This window comes from Urocitellus parryii, chromosome 1, assembly GCF_045843805.1.
Source record: "Urocitellus parryii isolate mUroPar1 chromosome 1, mUroPar1.hap1, whole genome shotgun sequence".
In the NCBI taxonomy this organism is placed as follows: domain Eukaryota; kingdom Metazoa; phylum Chordata; class Mammalia; order Rodentia; family Sciuridae; genus Urocitellus; species Urocitellus parryii.
In genome coordinates this window covers 8,337,991-8,356,454 of record NC_135531.1, presented here as the reverse complement: position 1 = coordinate 8,356,454, position 18,464 = coordinate 8,337,991, and the positions used below count along the sequence as shown (strand labels likewise).

Below are 18,464 nucleotides of genomic sequence, written 5' to 3'. Positions count from 1 at the left end.
TGCCTCTGTTCCCCAAGACTTTCGGGTCCCAGGCCTCTGCTGACACTCTGTTTCTCCATCTAGGCACACTATCCCAGCCTTCTTTCACACACGTTACATTTGCCCTTGATCCTTCCTTTTCCAGTTGGGTGGTCCCAAGATTGCCACCAGACGAACTCACAGAACCTAGAAAAGCTCTTAGGTTCATGGTTATGGTTGATCTCAGTTGAAGGACACTGAAGCAGCAATGCAGAGCTACATACGGTGGAGCCCAGGAGAGACGGCTTGAGCTTCCAGTCGTCCTCCCCCAGTCTCTCCTGTGGACAGGGCTTTATTCCTCTAGGACCACACAGGTGGAGTCTTAGCCACCAGGGAAGCTCACCCTGGCCTTGGTGTCCAGGGTTTTATTGGGAATGGACCAGAGAGATGTTGATTGACTGCATGGCTGACCTCAGTCTCCTCCAGAGGTTAGGCTGAGTGTGCAGGACACAAAACCTTAACCAAAGTCCACATCACTCGTGTAAACCATCTGTCTTGGCCTACAGTGCCCCCAACCCCTGCCCCCCCCCAAAAAAAAAAGACAAAAATGTCCTGCTTCACAATATTCCCACTTCCAGTTGAGGTGAGCCTCCAACGTTTGGAGTTTCTTTACCTTCTGACATCCTTCTCAGTTTCTAAGAGAAATGTCCATGATCCCTGGTTTATGTGTCAGCCTGCTGGTGGCCCTAGTGAGGGAAGACAGGTGCACTGTGCTGTCCTACCTGAGGACTGTCCTGCATCCTTCAGCTCAGTTCAGATCCGAGGGCAGCACTGCGGTTTCTGCCCTGAGTCAGCCGCCTGTGCACCTGTGGGTGTGCATGGAGGGTGGGTGTAACCGGCCAGTGCCTGCACAGCCAAGGGCTGAAGGTGTACCTGCTGCTTGTGTGGCCTTGTCTCACCTGATGGTAAACTCCCCTGATCCTTCTTGATGTTGACATAGGTGCAGTAAGAACCCTGTAGGGTGTCTGCCCTGAGTCCTGCTGCTGGGACCAACTTCTTAGACTTCACCTTCTGGGGACAGTTGTGACTTCCCCAAACCCTGGTCCCTCAAGGTGGCATTTCTCAAGGAAGGGGCTGGCTTTTGAAACCTGAAGATTGGGACTGTCTGGCTGCCCCTGCCTGGATTCAGCAGGGATCTCTCTTCCTGAGTATTGGCTTTCTTTGCTTCCTGGGATTCTTTCAGTGTTGCTTTTGGCCTTGTCTCCTTGGCTGTTTCAGAGAATGGCCTGTATTCTGCAAGCTGTCTCAGGTGTCCAGCTCATCTGTGACCTCACTGGGTGAGGACAGGAAACCCATCCGCCCTATTTTTAATTTAATTCTGACAAGTGGGAACTCACAGACATTGCCAGGTAACCATGGCAGGACAGAGCCAGGTCTTTGGCTCTGTCCAAACTTATTACTTTAAATTTTGATTATGTTCTAAACAAACACAGGGAAATTTTAGTCCTAATTGTCATAAAACACATTTCAGGGCTCCAGAGAGGAGATTCATGTCTCCAAACATGCTGTGTAATAATGAAGTTCTAACTGACATACTTTTCGGCCACACCCAAAGGAGACATTAGGGATGTTGTGAAGAAGAAATTGGCTGCTCTCAGGAATTTTTCCCGGACTGAATGTGCATCCTTACTTGGGAAGAGCTCCCTGACCTCTCTTTTGGCCTCAAACATTTGCATCTGCACCTTGTCTTTTCCAAAGGATGATGTCACGGGCTTTCAATGACACAACTGGGACCTTGGTGTTGGCGAGGCTGCACTGTCCCAGCACACCTGGCTGCTGGGTGCCTCTGTGGCAGGCCCTACTGATGATGCTGCCTTGGGTCGCCCCCATGCTTCCCATGAACTCACCCGAGCCCTCTCTGGATGGGGAAGCCTCATGGAGATGCAGCGTCGCTGCTTTGAACCCCAGGACCTCCAAGTCAGCGTTCAGCAGATAGAATAGTTCATAAAATTTCAGCTGTAATTCAGGTTATTTTCTGTAGGCTGATGGCCTTTCGGTCATTACTGAAGTGGACCATGTGGGACTCGTTGTCTGGAAGAACAGCCAGAATGTTCTGGAAAGCCTGCCCTCCGCTTTGTCTTCATTGTTCTCAGCTGCTCCCTAAGTGTGTGGGTGGGGCTGGTCAACATCCGTGCGCTTCTCACGCGCAGTGGACACAAGCCACAGCTGAGAAGAGTAAAGAGAGAGAAAGGAACTGGATGAACACGGATACAAAAGCATGAACCCCTAAGGGCAGTGTTGGAAGTGGCAGGTGTCCTCACTGATAATGGACACATGTCCTTTAAGGATGATAACTGAGAAGTCCCTCATTTCAACTTTTGGTGCATGTATCCTGCGGGAGGCTGGAATTGCCATAGTCTTTCCATTCCATTGCAATATTCAATTCCCCAGATTTTTATATATTAATTCAACCGAGGAGATCCACCAGGTTTAATTGGTTTTGATCAGGTGAACTGTTGGTATGATTTATAATTCTCATGATAGTGCACCAGGCAAATTAATATATAAGTAATGTAAAACTAAAATTCAGGCATAGTTTCTTTCATACCTCCTGCCTTCATCTTCTTCTGGAAACACTTTACTTTCAAAAGATGAAATGAAAGAGTCATCATCACATGGGCAAGTTCTTTTGGAGGTTTCATGACATTTGTCCTCTTATGATGAACAGTATCAAGTTGTTGATGTCTCCTTTCTGAAGAAGGAAACGCGTGTGTGCATGTGATAGTAACTTGGGGCACTCATCGGTGGTCAGCAAGCCATCCTGTGACACTGTGTTCTAGGTTTTGCATTGCTGGAGTAGCTTGTGCTGGTTCTAAGGGCATTGATGGAACTTTCTAGAATTGATACCCAATGAATGCAGAGTCTTTTAGAGGGTGCCAACTGATCTTTCTTTCTTTTTTGAAGCGTTGGTGTGTGAGAGCGGGGCTTGGGTGCCCATGTGGCCGTGGCGTTCAGTGATTCATGACTGAGGACGTACGGCGTCTGCCCTCTCTCTCCTTGGTAAGTAAGACATCCATATGGCACACCCAGAGGTGTTAGAGATTGAGATGCTGGATAGCTTATGAGCTTTACTGATCTTTACTGTTACAAATCGCCGTGAATGAGCACACTTTCAGAAAGAGGATTCCTCCTGAATGTTGAAGGAAAAGCAGCTTGGGGCTGGCCCCACTGTGCAGAGAACTTTCAAGCCTCTTCTGGCCCACCGTGGGATTGGCTGCCAGGTTGCAGGTTTGTCTCTGCTGCAGTTGCTGCTGTGCTCTGGTTTATTCTGTGGTACAGACATTGTCACATATCTTAATTCCCTGCTGTACACTGACGCCTGGTCGGTCTCCCTCATATTGGCCTGATTCCTCTGACCTTGGTGGTGTAGAGACCAGCCCCCAGGTCCCAGTAGTCGACACCCACCCACCAGTCCTGTTTGTTCAGCTTCCAAAGTGGGGCTCAGATGGCCAAGCTCCCAGGGGCTGTTCTCCTCTTTACCTACCACACCCAGTGCCTACTTTTCAGTGAGGAGAGAGGGAGGGATGGGAGGACTTGTGGCGTAGTGAGGTAAGGGAGGAACCCGTGGGGAAAGGGCAAGGCACGGAGTCTCATTGCGTCTACTGTTTTTGAAGGAGCCATCTCTGTTGCTGACTTGTTTGTCTCCTAAATGGCCATCCCACCGCGGACAGGCCCATTCTGCTTTCCAGTACCTGCTCGTCTTGCTCTGCGTCGTCGATGACTCCCAGCTCCGGGAGTTGTGCTCCTGTTCCTGTCTGTACTAAAGGTGGTTATGTGAGTCTTAGGATTGGGCCTGGAGGCACCGAGAAGTTCCCAGCCCGTTAGTGGCTTGGGTTTCTCAGCTCTTAGGTTCTTGCCCAGGAAGATACCAAGCAAGACATGAACTGTAGTAAAAGTCTAGCAAAGTTTATGAGAAGAGAAAAGGCAGTGCCCTCCAGGGAGAGATGAACTGTCTCAAAGAGGAAAGTGACATGGCGTCCCCTTTGTGGCCCAGTTTTATTGGGGGGTTTTTTTAGGAAAGTTTTGAGAGAGGCCCACCCTAGGCCCACCTCTGAACTCCTGACTGACAGCAGGAACGCATCCGATTTTTAAATCCCTGCTGCACGATTTTACCCACAGGTACCAAGTGGAACCCAGCGGGGTGGGGAGGACTATTCTCTTAGGACGAGGTTAAGATGATACGCTGAAGATCTAAAGGCAAGTGTCAGCGACTTTGCTCCACACTGAACAGTTCTCACTGCAGCTTATTTTTACGAATTTAGACTCACTCGGTAGGCTTTGCTTTTAATTATTCTGTTTTCTTGAGTCCTGGAATCTTTGGTCTGTTTAAAGGTCATGAAAGTCAGGATAACTTGTGTTCATATTGGCAAGGAGGAATCTTACATTCCTTGGCCCTGAGAGAACAGCCCTAAGGACAACAGGTTGTTTGTAGAGGAATGTAACATCCTATTGACTGAAGCCAGAAAAGGGCCAGAAAGGCCCTAGGTAAATTGCTTTTCAAAAGAAAGTATGTGAGGGGTCAGCATGGCTGTGCCATTTATCCCCTTAACCCACATGTTCCTTAACCCATCAGGCTGACCAAAGTCCTGCTAGTCCTACATCACAGAGGGACAGATTGAGGACTCCCATTTTGTGACTTGCTCCAGCTCACTTATATTCAGCTTCCTGTAGTGTCTGAATCAGGACATAATCTGGCATTTGAGGGCCTCATCTCCTCCACAGAGAACCACAGAACCCGGGGGATGTCAGGGACCACATAGAGCCTGCCCTGGCTTGTTTTGGATGCGCGGTGTCACACCATAATAGGAAGAGTGTTAGTTATGTAAGTTCTCACTGTGTACCAGCCCCGTGTGGAGTGAGATGTGACCAATTCCCATGACAGCCCTGGGAGGTGATTCCACTTTACAGAGGAGGACTTTGAGGCCCAGAGAACTGAGGAGAACAGCCCAACTATCAGGCAGAGCTGGGATTTGAACGTTGACTCCTGACCCTAGCAGTGCTGCCTCTCAGCCCAGGAATGCCTGCCTAGAATAAGGACAGACAGGCACTCTCCATTTCTACTCAGGTCCTTAAAGAAAAGTGTTCAAGCAACCACTTTTACAAATAGTCTAAGCAGGAATTGCAGATGTTTTCTGAGAAGGTTAAGATAGCAAGTGTTTCTGGCTCTGCAGACCACAGGGTCTCTCCTGCATCAAGTTGTCTCTGCCATCCTGGCAGAGGGAAAGCACTGGCACCCTGTAAGTTTATGAGCATGGCTGTGCTTCTGCAAAACTTTGTTTGCAGAGATAAGTGCAGGCTGGATGTGGCCTGCAGGCTGCAGTTTGTTGAGCTTTGATCTATGCAGTCCTTGAGCTGCTCTAAGATCCCGTTTTGCAGTGAATATAAATGTACCATTGGCTAGTAAGTCCTAACAAAGTTTAGCTTGAGATGCATGGGATTCAGGCACGAGTAACATTTAATGAAGTCTACTGAAACTGCAAGAGCCGACACCTGGGAATAAGGGCCCTTGGGGTTCCTTTGGTCGACATGGTCTGTTTGGTCCAAGTGTATCAGCCTGAGTACTGGCTCCTAGACCAGCTGTGCTCCAATTAGGGCCTGATGATCATTATTGTCTTCATGTGTTTTGTTAATCTAGAAAGTGCAATTCATTTATAAAATAAGTTCAGGGGGCATTTCCCACTTTGGTCTTCATAATGTGTTTAAATGGGACATTTTTATTTTGCATTTTATGCATCTTGCTACTTACACATGTAGAGAAGAAATACCATTATCTTGAGCTTCTGATAATTATATTTAACAAAATATTCTTGTATCAAGTTTTGCTCTTTTATTAAGAACAAAGAAATATATCTATAAGTCAAGTTTGAATAAGATTTACATGTATAAATCATGAAAAGACCTGGAGACACTCTTGGTTCCATACATCAAATGCTGTGTGTGTGTGTGTGTGTGTGTGTGATTTTTTTGTTTTGTTTTGTATTTTGCTTATTCTTTTCTTTACAGAATGATACTCTTATACTTCAAGGTGTATTTGACTATTGTAACTTTTTACCATCTAAAAAATGGCAAAGAAAAAGTGAAAGAGCAATTAATTTATGTTTTCTTTCAAGAGTTTAGGCAGGGGCGTTTTCCGTTCATTCATTCATTCTTAGAAACAAATAACTAAAGCCAGCCCGTGGCCTAATGTAGCAGAACTGTTGGAAATATGCCTTTTCCACACAGAGCTGCTGGTTCCTACATACTTCTTCTATGCATAATAGAAAAGTATTCTTCACATTAATAGTAATGATATAAAATAAAATTCTGATTAGAAAAGTAATGGAAAGCTATCTATGGTATCTTATTAACTGGAAAAAGCAAATTGCAGAATAATATATTTAATAGAATTCCATTTATCTTAAAAAATACACTCCATGTAATTTAAATGCATAAGCCCGTGTATGTACTAACATCTGCTAGAATATATATTAATACACACCAAACTTTAAATAGGGATTATCTCTGGTGTTGAAGGGGTTCACATTTTATCAGGCATGTTCACTATCTAAAATTTTCACTATTTTTTTGCAGTTAAAAATATGAAGAAAAGCATAAATGTTTTAATGCAGTGAATGTTCTTTATGGAAAATATGTAAAGGAAGGAGAACAAACTCACCACTTTTGCGCTCACTAAAGACAACCACTGCTGGCCTTTAATAGAGCCTTTTGGAGCGTATTCTATACGTAGGATTCTGCATGCTGCTTTTTTGCTTGTGGTTTCATGTGCACTTTCCCATATTATAGCAAATTGTAAATAAACCTCATTTTTAATATTACATAATATTCCACCATGCAAAGATACTGTAATATAGTTTACTGCTTCCCTTTTGCTAGCATGAGCATTCAAAGTAAGGTAGTCAACACCTTACATGCCGGGCTCCAACATTACCGCTTTGCTCTTTGTGTGTCAGAGTATCATTTCTCTTGTAAAGAGTGGCTATTTGGTGCATAAAGTACATGCTTCATAAATAGGAGCAATTATTATCATAAAGCTTTCTTTTGAGTGCAAGTTATTTCATTAGGTCAGAATATCTGCAGTTGATTTACTACTTCAAAACCAAAGGGTTTTAATAAGACTGCCAGGTGGATTTATAAAAGTGTTATAGATTTACACTTTACTAATGTTAGAGAGTTTGTTTGGTTGAAACTTTCTTCTCCCTGAGTACCATTACTAATGATTTTGTCAATTTGACAGTATTCATTCCTTTTATATGTTTTGTTCTTTACTCATTGTGTTTGGTTGATCTATTTTTTTTTCCAAGTGATAATTAGCCTTTACTCTGAGAAGGATAGAGACAGAAAATAAGCATGTGTTGGGGACTCATTTGCTGATATTTTAAGACTTTTTAGTTATTGATTCCCAATGTTTTTCTCACAGATTTTAGGACTTGATTTTAAGGACACTAACTCTTTCTTGTTATTTTTTTCCTATTTCATTTGCTTATTAACTTTATTCTCTTACAGAAGTTTCTTTTAATGATATTAATTTTTCATTATAATTATTTCAATCAGTGGTTAGAAACCTAAACAATTGCCTATATCTTATTAAAAATATTCAACATTTTAATGTAGGAATAGTTACTTCAAGGTGGACATTGTGTTTTAAATTCTCCTCGGTGGTTTGTTCTGCCTCTCTTCTTCCTCGCTATCAAAAGTCAATCCCTAATATTAGTTTAGTGTGGATGTTTAGGCAACCAAAGCATTTATACCATCGGGAAGTTTCCAACTGCACCTTCATCCTATAACGAGAGACCTAGGACAGCCAGACAAGGAGAATTCTTTCATGAATTCCTCTATTAGGCCAAGGTTACTTCTGCATCTTGAGATGTTCTACAACTTTTATCTGTACTTTAACAATTCTATCTAGTAGTTCTTATGTTAACTTAACCCATTAGGTTGGACATCATTAAGTCCCTGTAACGATGCTTTGGTAACTCTTGCTGTTTGCCTTTGATGTTCATGTGGAGGAAGAAGACCCACCGGAGGCTGTCAGAGCTCCGATGGGTAGGTTGATGTTCTCTCTTGAGGAGTTTGGAGCACTAACCTACGGTATTAATTTATGATGTGCTTGCAAAAATGGTTCCATAAGTTCATAATTTCCAAAAGATTGAACTCAGACCTCTATTTCTGAGATGCACATTAGCGCGGCCATGGACCACAGCTCCCAGTCTTCACTTCTTTTGGTATTTACATTTCTTGGCTGCAAAACAAGGACATTGAGAGGATATAGATTCAGACGTGGTAAAATAGGTAAATGATATTTTCAAACCAGACTGAGTTTTGGAGACAAAGAGATTGAATACAAAAAAAAAAAAAAATGTGCTCACAGAGTTGCTGGCAATATTTTTTTTAGGGTCTCTGCCCCAGCAAGAATTTTGTGATATTTGCAATACATTTCTGGGTATGTTATTGGTACAATGTATATCGCCAGTTTTTACATGCTGAGTGGATACATTTGGGGGTAAAGATTTAGCCTGTCATTGTGAATAATGTCAGGAATCCTAAAGCTGTGGACTCGACCCCTTATTATTCCTGCCCTATTGTCTAGTCAACCTGATGGGTCATCTCTGCGAGGTGATCTGGAAGGGTCCATACAGATGTGATCTGCTTTGTCACATGCATTTCACTGGGTGTTACCAAGGTTCACTGGCAGGAGAACTGTCTGCTTCCATTACTCTCCTTAGAGTGCGCTGGAATGTGCTTTGTGGAACTGTGGGAGCGCTGGCCTCCCCCTCTCTTCTCCTCTCTTTGGGAGTTTGGCCTTTTTCTTCTTTTGTTTAGGAGAGCATCTGCCAAGTATACTATCGTCCTGAAGGTCACCAGCTTTACGACTACTATAAATATTTGTGAATCACAGATGTATGGCCATGTCCCGAATCCATTTTCTGTCATTGGTTCTGTGCTCAAGTCAGGCTGGGAGTTCGTGAGCTGTTTATTCTCAGACACCCATTAGAGAGGCAGATGTGCGTGGGGTTAATTGCTTGGATTTGAAGATTTATATGTGCATGGAAGGACCCTGCCTCCTGTGTGTAGGATCCGTTTTGGCAGAATGTTCCCAACGGCCTAAAACTGACCCTGTGTTTGGATCTTGGGATTTCAGAGGACTAGAGGGTTTTCCTGCACTGTCTGCACATCCGAGTATTGGAGAGGTCTCCCAGCTGCAGGGCTGCAGATCTGATTAGTTCATGCTTTATCCACTGGAGCTTTTCATGTGGCATATGTTTGTGTCCCATTTAGACTCCCAGGACACAGAGGATCAGAGTTACCTTGCTTCATTTACTTTTGCTTCCAAAACAGACTTCTGTTGGTTAAACCAAAGCAGAAAGAGCAAAGATTGGAAAGATGGCCAGGAAATTCTGGGAAGCCAATCCCACTGTATTTTCATATAACAGACTGGGAACAGTGAAGGGCTCTTAGAAGCCACACTGAGGAATGAGTGGTGGCTCAGGGACAGGCACTGCAGCTCAGAGGTTTTCTTCAGAACACAGATTGGAGCGACTGCCCTGAGATGACTGAGAACTTTTCTTCTCCTTCCATCGTCAGAAATTTCCTTTCTACAGGTGTGGTGGGAAGGTGAGACACCTGCCAAGCTAGCCAATCAGCACACCCCATGGTGTCCTCTCTGATTCATTCCAGCCGGGGCCCATGACCTGAGCTGGGCCAAGCTGCATCCCCTCCCCTTGGTCCTACAGTACACGAGCAGTCTTCCTTTTCTTTCTTGTCTAGTAGTTTTCACTTTCCCCTTTCTGCTGTATTTTTCCAATAAGAATGGAAACAACTACCACCTTAAGAAAAAACAGACCCGTGGACCCCTGACACCCCCTGGAGCTACACTTTTCTTCTCTTTATAGAAAAGCTCTGTCCAAGGCCTCGCCTACCTTTGGTGTCCTCCATGATGTCCTCCGCTCCTGTCTCTCCACTTCCTCTGGTTCCATGCTGACCCCAGTCCTTTCCTCGGGACCCCTCATCAGGTCACGGTCGCTGCCCAGTTGCTAGGTGTGGTGGTGGAGGTCATTCCCTCAGACTTACCCATCAGCAGTGACTGCTCCATCCGTGCTTCTCACCTCCTCAATGGCTTATTTATTTGGTGTATTAACTTTCTGGTATTGGGGATTGAACCCAGAGGCACTTTCCCACTGAGCCCTATCCCCCGCTCTTTATTTATTTATTTATTTTACGGTAGGGTCTCACTAAGTTGCCGACGCTGATTTCTAGTTTGTGATCCTTCAGCCTCAGTCTCCCAGGTGGCTGGGATGACAGGTGTGTGCCACCACCCCTGGCTCTGTGAAGCACTTTGTCCTTCTGATTTTAGGACACTGCATTTCCCTGTTCTGACCCTAATATCCCTGGCCATTCTGTCTTAGCCTCCACTACTCCTCTCCCTGCTGTCCACCCACTGGACATGTGGTGGCTCAGTGCAGGACACTGTATCTTTTCCCACCATCCTCACGATTTGGGGATCTCTCCTGATCTTGTGTCTTTAGTAGCATCTACGTACTGACTACTCCCACATGTGCATCTCTGGCCGGGACCTATTTCTTAAGCTTCAAAATTGTATATTTAACTGCCTATTTGGTCTTGCAATCTGGATAGCTTATTTAGGTCTCAAATTAATATGTACTTGAATACCTCCAAGAATCCTTTCTTTTGCATTCAGGTTTACTCAGCCATGACCTCATCAGGAGATAGTCCTGAACACACTGTTAATATTGGGACCATTCTCCTAATATCTGTTTTCCTTCTCTGCTTTATTGCTTTTTCTCAAAGAACGTCACACCACCTGACACATGATCTTATGCTTGTTTATTTTGTCTGATTTCTGCTCTCCTTTCAATGTATATTCTGCTGGTATAGGGATTTTCAAATTTGTTCTAATTAGTTACACATGACAGTAGAATGCATTTTGACACATCATACATGAATGGAGTATATCTTCTCATTTTTCTGGTTGTACATAATTAGAATTACACCAGTTGGGTAATCATATATGCATGTTAGGTAATAATAATATTTGATATATTCCACTATCTTTCCCACTCCCACCCCCACTCCTCATTCCCCTTTGTCTAGTACACTGAAAGTGTCTTTTTCCTCTCCCTCCCCTTGTTGTGTGTTAGCATTAATAAAGCAGAGAGAATAACAAATCAGAGAAAACATTTGGCCTTTGTTTTTTTGAGGGAATTGGCTTATTTTACTCAGCAGTCCCACCCATTTACCTGCAAATGCCATAATTTCATTCTTCTTTTTGACTGAGTGATATTCCATTTTGTATACATACCATGTTTTCTTAATCCACTTATCTGTTGAAGGGCATCTAGGTTGGTTCCATAGCTTAACTATTGTGAATTGAGCTGCTATAAACACTGATTTTTTTGTGTCACTGTAGTATGCTGATTTTAAGTGTTGCATATAATACCAAGGAGTGGGATAACTGGGTCAAATGGTGATTTTATTCCAAGTTTTCTGAGGAGTCTCTATACTGCTTTCCATGGTGCATGGATTTTTGCAAATTTTGGTCACTTTTGGCTTATCCATACGTGTAGAGAAGGGCCTACATAAGATATGATGGAGTGTTGATAATTATCGTTTGTAATACGTGAATTGGTAGATTGATGAATGTATCATGGATGAGTTTTTGGGAATTTTCCAAAGGGGGTGAGTAAAGCTCTAATTTTCAATTTGGGCACAGAGCTGGGAACCTATAAACCTGCCTGCAGGTTCTTATTTTTACCCCAAAGTTTATCACACTTGGTATGATCTCCCCTGTCGCCCAGCAGGTGGATACTTGCTGGTTTTCCAACTCTCAGCTTTTGTCCTCTTCTTCCAGCCAGCTTTCCCTTGCCTCTCCTTGACCAGATCAAGTTGCATCAGCTCTGTGTCTCACACGTGTGCGTGTGTGTATACAGTGGGAATTTATAGTTGGATTAACTGCAGTGTTCACGTATGTATGTCCTCATTCCTCAGATGGCAAGGTCGGCTTGATTACGCATCATCTCCTCACTGCTCTGGCACATAATAAGCACCGAATATAGAAATATTATTCAATGAAGTGATTTGGAATGAAATTTCATAAAATACAACTTCTCTAATGGTCCTTATGATTGGGTGAAAACGTGCCCGTCTAGTCTTCTGGTTGTGCTAAGTTTGATTTAAGGTCTTTACGACATGATTTTAAAACAATTTAAGACTTAGATTTGCTGTGGCTATTACAGACTGTCCATGATTGTTCAGTGGGAGTCACTCACTTTTCTGCTCTTCTGGATAGTATTTACTGTTTTCCAACATCAGTGACCATTATTCCCAGGGTACCAAAGACAGAATCTGTGTGATCCTTCCAAAGTTTGATGATCCTTAATGTTTGCCTATGGGTTTTCAAGAGGACTGAAATGGAAGGCGAGATATAAGATACACGTGAGCCAAATCCCAAGTGCTCCTCCCCTGTACTATAGGATCAGATGTCAGTTCCTTCCTGGCATTTGACATTTCCCAAGTTGAACACGTGGACAACGGTTATCATCACAGTGGAATTTCATTAGTATCATCTTCAAGGAGTACATCTTATTAAACATAAAAATAGCACAGCACACAGCAGGACCGGCAGGATCAGAGCCCTGAAGCTGTATTGCTTGCAGAGTAGTTATCGGACATGTAGTTCATGTCCAGGAAACAGCCTTGATATGTCAGAGGATCTGCCCTGTTGCAGGTGCGACGCGACAAGCCCAGCTGGGTCAGTGGACGGATAACTAGATTGCAGTTAAATATCTATATGTATGTAGCTGTCCCAAGTAACACCATGTTTCTCTCCCTCCCTCCCTCCTTCCTTCCCTTCCTTCCCTCCCTCCCTCCCTCCTCTTCCGTTCTTTTTGAATTCTCTCTTTCTAAGCTCAGTTTGGTACAATAAACTTTGTCACTCTGCTGCCATATTTCTGGATTGATTTCATTTTTTTTCCATAACTTTCTACAGGATTTAGCTCTAAAAAATGTACATAAGGTCTCAGAAGTTCCTTCTGGAACATAATAGCAGCAATAAAAAGGTGCATTATGACAGCTGAGTCAGTTTTGTAATTATAGTGTTAGTTTGTAAGGGGTGTTCTAACTTTCACTCTTATTATCTTGGATAGCTCTGTCTTTATGGAGGAGTATGTACAAGGAATTGTTTTCTGGGGCAATTCCTTAGCAGTCTGACACACCTTAAGTTAATATTACTAATCAAACATGCATGGTTTGCAAAGATGTTGTTGTTTGGGGGTATCCTTCTTTGTTTTGAAACCCATGCCAGTTCCCCACTTGTGGAAAACAGCCTGTAGATTCTCCTGGGCCATCTTCACCTGATTGCAGCCATCACCCATGTTTCGTTCCAAAGGAGAATTTGAATAAATTCACCAGTGGAAGTCACTCTAGGCTTTTGTAATGTAGCAATGATGATACAAAGTTAACAAGAATTTTCCAAGATTTCATAATTTGGAACATTTTATAAAGTATTGACAATAACTTCACCATCATTTATAATAGTGTTTCATATTATTTGAGCACTCTCTGTATCCCAGGTATTGTCATAACTAACTATTCTACAAACATTTCTTCATCTTCCCAACAATCTCACAGAGCTAATCCTAATAGAATTGAGTTTATAGATGAATCAACCAAAGTGGGTCAGGTTAAGAAACTCACCAATGTTACTCCAAGGTCACCAGGAGGGTTGAGCTCAGGGATAACATACGACTCCTTAAACCAGCATGTATTTCACTCCTTTTATTTTTCAAAGGCTCTCAAGGGAATTCCGGTGGGAAGATATTTTGGAAAAGAATTAGAAACCATTAAATCCACCTATTTAAACATTATTGCAAAATAAACCAGCTCTAGGTTTCTCCAAGTGGAATCTTGGTTTTATTTCATTGAGCTAGCAAATATTTTGAGGGTTGGAACTCACCCTTAATGTTTCATTGTGTAATTTTTCTTGTAGAAAACACATGATTGGTGGTTGATCTCAAACAAAAATCCCTCATGGACAAACATCTGTGTAAGCGAACAGTGCCTCTGGCCCATCCCTTCCTGTATGTGGGGGTCACCGAGGACTGGCGGGCATCCCAGTTGATGCCTGCCAGGAAACCGTGTTTCCATTATTGTGTAGACCACGAAACACTTTCCTTGAAAATGCACAGAAAGGGAGGGTCTGTTTTAGGCATGGGAGCTATGCTGGTACTCAGCACAGAGAGACTCCTGGCCATCATGGAACATAGTTCCATGAAGGATTGGACCGTAACAATAACTATATTCACAGAAAATAAAAAAGTCTCACACCTCGGTGAGTATCACACAAAGAATTTAGAGGGAATTGTGTGACAGTGAACAGGAGGCAACTTTGGATCACCTTAGGGAACAGCCTTTGGGGACCGAGGAAGGACACAGTGGTATGAACTGGGACCAGAGAGAGGCAAGCGCTAGATTGCAGAGGGCTTTGACTCAGGCGTGAAACTTCAGTGCTTTTGAAGGGCTTTGGCAAGTCTCTGGGAAAGCAGTAGTGACACAAGATTTGCTGGCCCTTTCCTGGTCACTCTTGGGCTAGAAGCCTTTCACAGGTGACTGGATAAGGCACACTGTTGAGGATGGAGGAAAGTGGATTCAATAGTTTTTGAGGCAGAGTCTGTGGCACTAGTGTGGAAAAACGGGAGAAGAAATGAAGGGTGAAGTGCAGTTTGGGATTTGAGCAAATGAACGGATGGTGAACCAGGTACTAAGACTCTGAAGCTTTGGGGAATTAGAGATTTGGGGAGATAAAATACAAAAATTCTCTCAGGGCCATGAGCATTTTCATTTCTCATCTAAATAGAGAAAGGGTGTGCCGTCGTCCATGTGAGCCTGGGGTACCGGGGAATGATCAGAGGTCCATATTTGGAGGTCATTGCCGTATTGACCCTGACCTAGGAGAGAGCTTAGGAAGAGGGGGACTGGGGTGTGGAATGCTGAAGTGGGGTGCTGACGTCTGTGGGAACGCTCTTGATTATGTTTCATGTGATAGAGCAGCGCTGTGATCCCTCAGGACTGATCTTTAAAATGGCATGAAGTCCCAAAGGTAATTCTCCTCTTGAGAGATTTCATTCAACATCTGAGGAGCAAAATCCTCCACTGTTGTGACATAAAATGTCATTCTTGTTATAGGAAATGAGATCAGACTTGTCCAATGAAGTATTTGATATGAGTTCCTTTCAGCATTTATCTTGCTTTTCTCGGCTAATCTGCAGTTCATGCCCCTACTGTTCTCAAGAGCAGTCTCTTCCAATTGAGTCTTGGGAGGCGCTGGATGAGGTAAGACGCGAGCTTTAATGATGTTCCCAATTTTCCTTGTTACCAAATGGCTATTTTCTGACATTAGAAGTTTCCCCTTCTCTTTTGTTATGCACACTGCTTTTATATTGCTATAATGATATTTCCCCCCCCCCCCAAGGGACCTTGAAGTGAACGTGTCCGAGTTGGAGAGGCCCCTTGAGGATTGTCGTCAATACAGCTCCTGTTCTGGTATCAGCTGTGGCAGCAGCTATAACTCATTGACTCAGTGAATCTCTGAACATTTGTGCTGTGATGGGTCAGCGGCTCTGTGACACACTGTTAATAGAATGCAGCACTTAGTAATGTAGGACAGAGAGCCACTCAGTGTTTGATTTTTTGCAAGGATTTCAGTTAACCTCACTTGCATTGTTAACACCTTTTTGTAAGGGAATCAATCCTATGAAGCTGTGTCACCACAGTTTTATCAGTGGCGTAGAATTTTGATTTTCTATCAAAGAGGAGTGCATTTGGCCTATCAATGTAAAGAAATTGAAGGCTCGCATTTCTCATAGTGAAAATAAGGGTTGGCACTGTCCGCTCAGATTCCCTGAGGCAGATGTATTTTACTGCAGAATAGAGGCCTTTATAATGAGAAGTAAGGGCTCGTCAACTTTCAGAATCCATACTAAAGGCATTGGGGAAAGAACATGCATAATCTGTAAGGCCAAGTATTATGGTTTGGATGTGAGGACTCTCCCCAAAGCTCAGAAGAAAGATGTAACCCAATCAGTAAATTAATTTCCTGATGGGATTGACTGAGTGAAACTGAAGGCAGGTGGGGTGTGGCTGCAGGAGGGGGTCATTGGGGGTGTGGCTTTGGGGTGTGTCTTTGTATCTGGCAAGTGGAGTCTCTCTCTCTGCTTCCTGATGATCATGTGAGCTGCTTCCCTCCACTACACTCTTTCAACATGATGTTTAGCCCCACCTTGATCCCTGAGGAATGGATCTAGCTGTCTATAGACTGAGACCTCTGAAACTATGAGCCCTTAAATAAACTTTTCCTACTCTAAAGTTGTTCTTGTCAGGTCCTTAGTCACAACAGTGAAAAAACTGACCAAAGCACCCAGTGATCAACAGCTTCTTCAATGCACTTTGCTGGAAATATTGGGTGTCTATATGCAGAAAAAAGGAAACCAGATGATGTCTCTCCCCAGTTGCAAAAATCAACTCAACATGAATTAAAGATATAAATGTAAGATCTGAAACTGAAACTACTAGAAGGAAATATGGGTGAAACACTAAGACATTGGTGTAAGCAGTGATGTTTTGGATAAGACCCCCAAAGCAAAAGTACCCAAAGCAAAGTAGACAAAGGGGATATGTCAAACCAGGGGCTTGTGCAGAGGGAAGGAAACAGTTGACAGAAGGAAGAGACATCCTATCAAGTGGGAAAGTGCATTTACTTAGCATTCATTGGACAACTGATTAATTTAAGGAACTAAAAAAAAACTCCATGACACCAACCCCCACAAATAATCTGTCTGAAAATGGAGCAATGACCTGAGTACACATTTCTCAAAAGATGACACAGAAATGGCTGACATGTGTGTGTAGAAAAAGTGCTTAGCATCATGAATCATCAGGGAACTCAAAATCACGATTTTATCACTTCACTCTGGTCAGAATGGGCATCATCAAAGAGTAAAAGTAACTGCTGGCTAGGATGTGTACTGTTAATGGGAATGTAAGTTAGTACAGCCGTTATGGAGAACCATGTGGAGTTTCCTCCAAAGCCAAAAATATGATCACTGTATTATGTCACCATCTCTCTCCTCAGGATGTAGTCAGCTCATCAAAGAGATGCCTCCACACTCGTGGCTGTTTCCACGCTACTCACAACAGTCAAGGTGCGGAATCAGTTGAGGTGTTCATTGGCAGACGAATGGGTCAAGAAAATATAGTAAAATACACAATGGAATATTATTCACCATAAGGAAGAATGAAATCCTGTCATTTGTGGCAACATGGATGTGACTAAAGAACTTCAGGTTTAGTGCCATTAGCCAGGCACAGAAAGATGGACACTGCTTGTTCTGAGTCATATGTGGACCTTAGAAAACTCCATCTCTAGGAAGAGAGTACAAAAATGATGATTAGAGGGTAGTTAGGGTAGGGGATAGTGAGATAGCCAGGGCCAGATGACAGGTGCCCAAATGCAGGGATAGGAGGAATAGATCATAGTGTTCCCGAGCTCTGTCAGGTGGCTGAAGTTTGCAGTGACTCATTATATATGTTATACAGAACTAGAAGGGAAATACTGAGATCTATAAGCAGAAAATATGAAACTCTGATAGTAGGAACAGATGTGACTCCATTTTGTTTTATGACTTCATCCTGTAAAACAACCATGCCAAGTAGAAGAGTCATGACTGGGGCAAGATGTTCTTTTCCTTTTGCTATAGAAACCTTTAAGAATACGGAACTACCTAATGGGGCATTGTTTCTGTAACTAGGGTAACGGGGCTCTGTTTCTGTAACTGGGGTGACTGGGCTAACTGTGATTGGTTAGGCTTCCCTCCGCTTGACTGTACTGTCCCACTTCTGTAACCTGGCTGGCTTGCATTGGCTGAACATCCCTTTTGCGGTTTTCAGGCTTATAAGGAGTGCCCTTGCAATTGTTCAGGGCTGATCAGGGGAACAGCTTTATGTTCTGGTCAGCCGCTGCCGGTGTGCTTCAATAAGGGCTTGATTCAATAAAGGCTTGATTGATACGTGAGTGGTCTGGAAGTCAGTTTATGAAACCCTGGGACAAAGCTTTAGCTATAACAAAACTAGGTGATGTCTCTTCTCAGTTACAAAAATCAACTCAAAATGAATTAAAGGTACGAAGGTAAGATCTAAAACTGGGAAACGACTGGAAGAGAATGTGGGTGACACACGAAGACTCCAACCTGGAAAATTCCTAAGTGTTTAAGAAGATGGAAATAGTAATTACCATGATTTGGTCATTACACATTGCACCCATGAATTGAATGATGGCACTGGAGCCCCTCATATGTACAATTATTAGGTATCAATTAAAAATAGATAAGATACATAAATATTAGACAACCTGGGAAATAAAGTAAATAACTAAGGGA

The 18,464-nt window shown here is 43.2% G+C and overlaps 1 protein-coding gene across 1 annotated transcript in view; it reads left to right on the top strand.

The window, feature by feature from the left end:
* The window catches only part of Sema5a (semaphorin 5A), a 446,744-nt gene that overhangs the window by 105,176 nt on the left and 323,104 nt on the right, over positions 1–18,464 (top strand). The window contains exon 2 of the mRNA XM_026397069.2: positions 2,923–3,018. The gene's annotated coding sequence lies outside the window, so the exon portion shown is untranslated. The remainder of the gene's footprint in view (positions 1–2,922; positions 3,019–18,464) is intronic.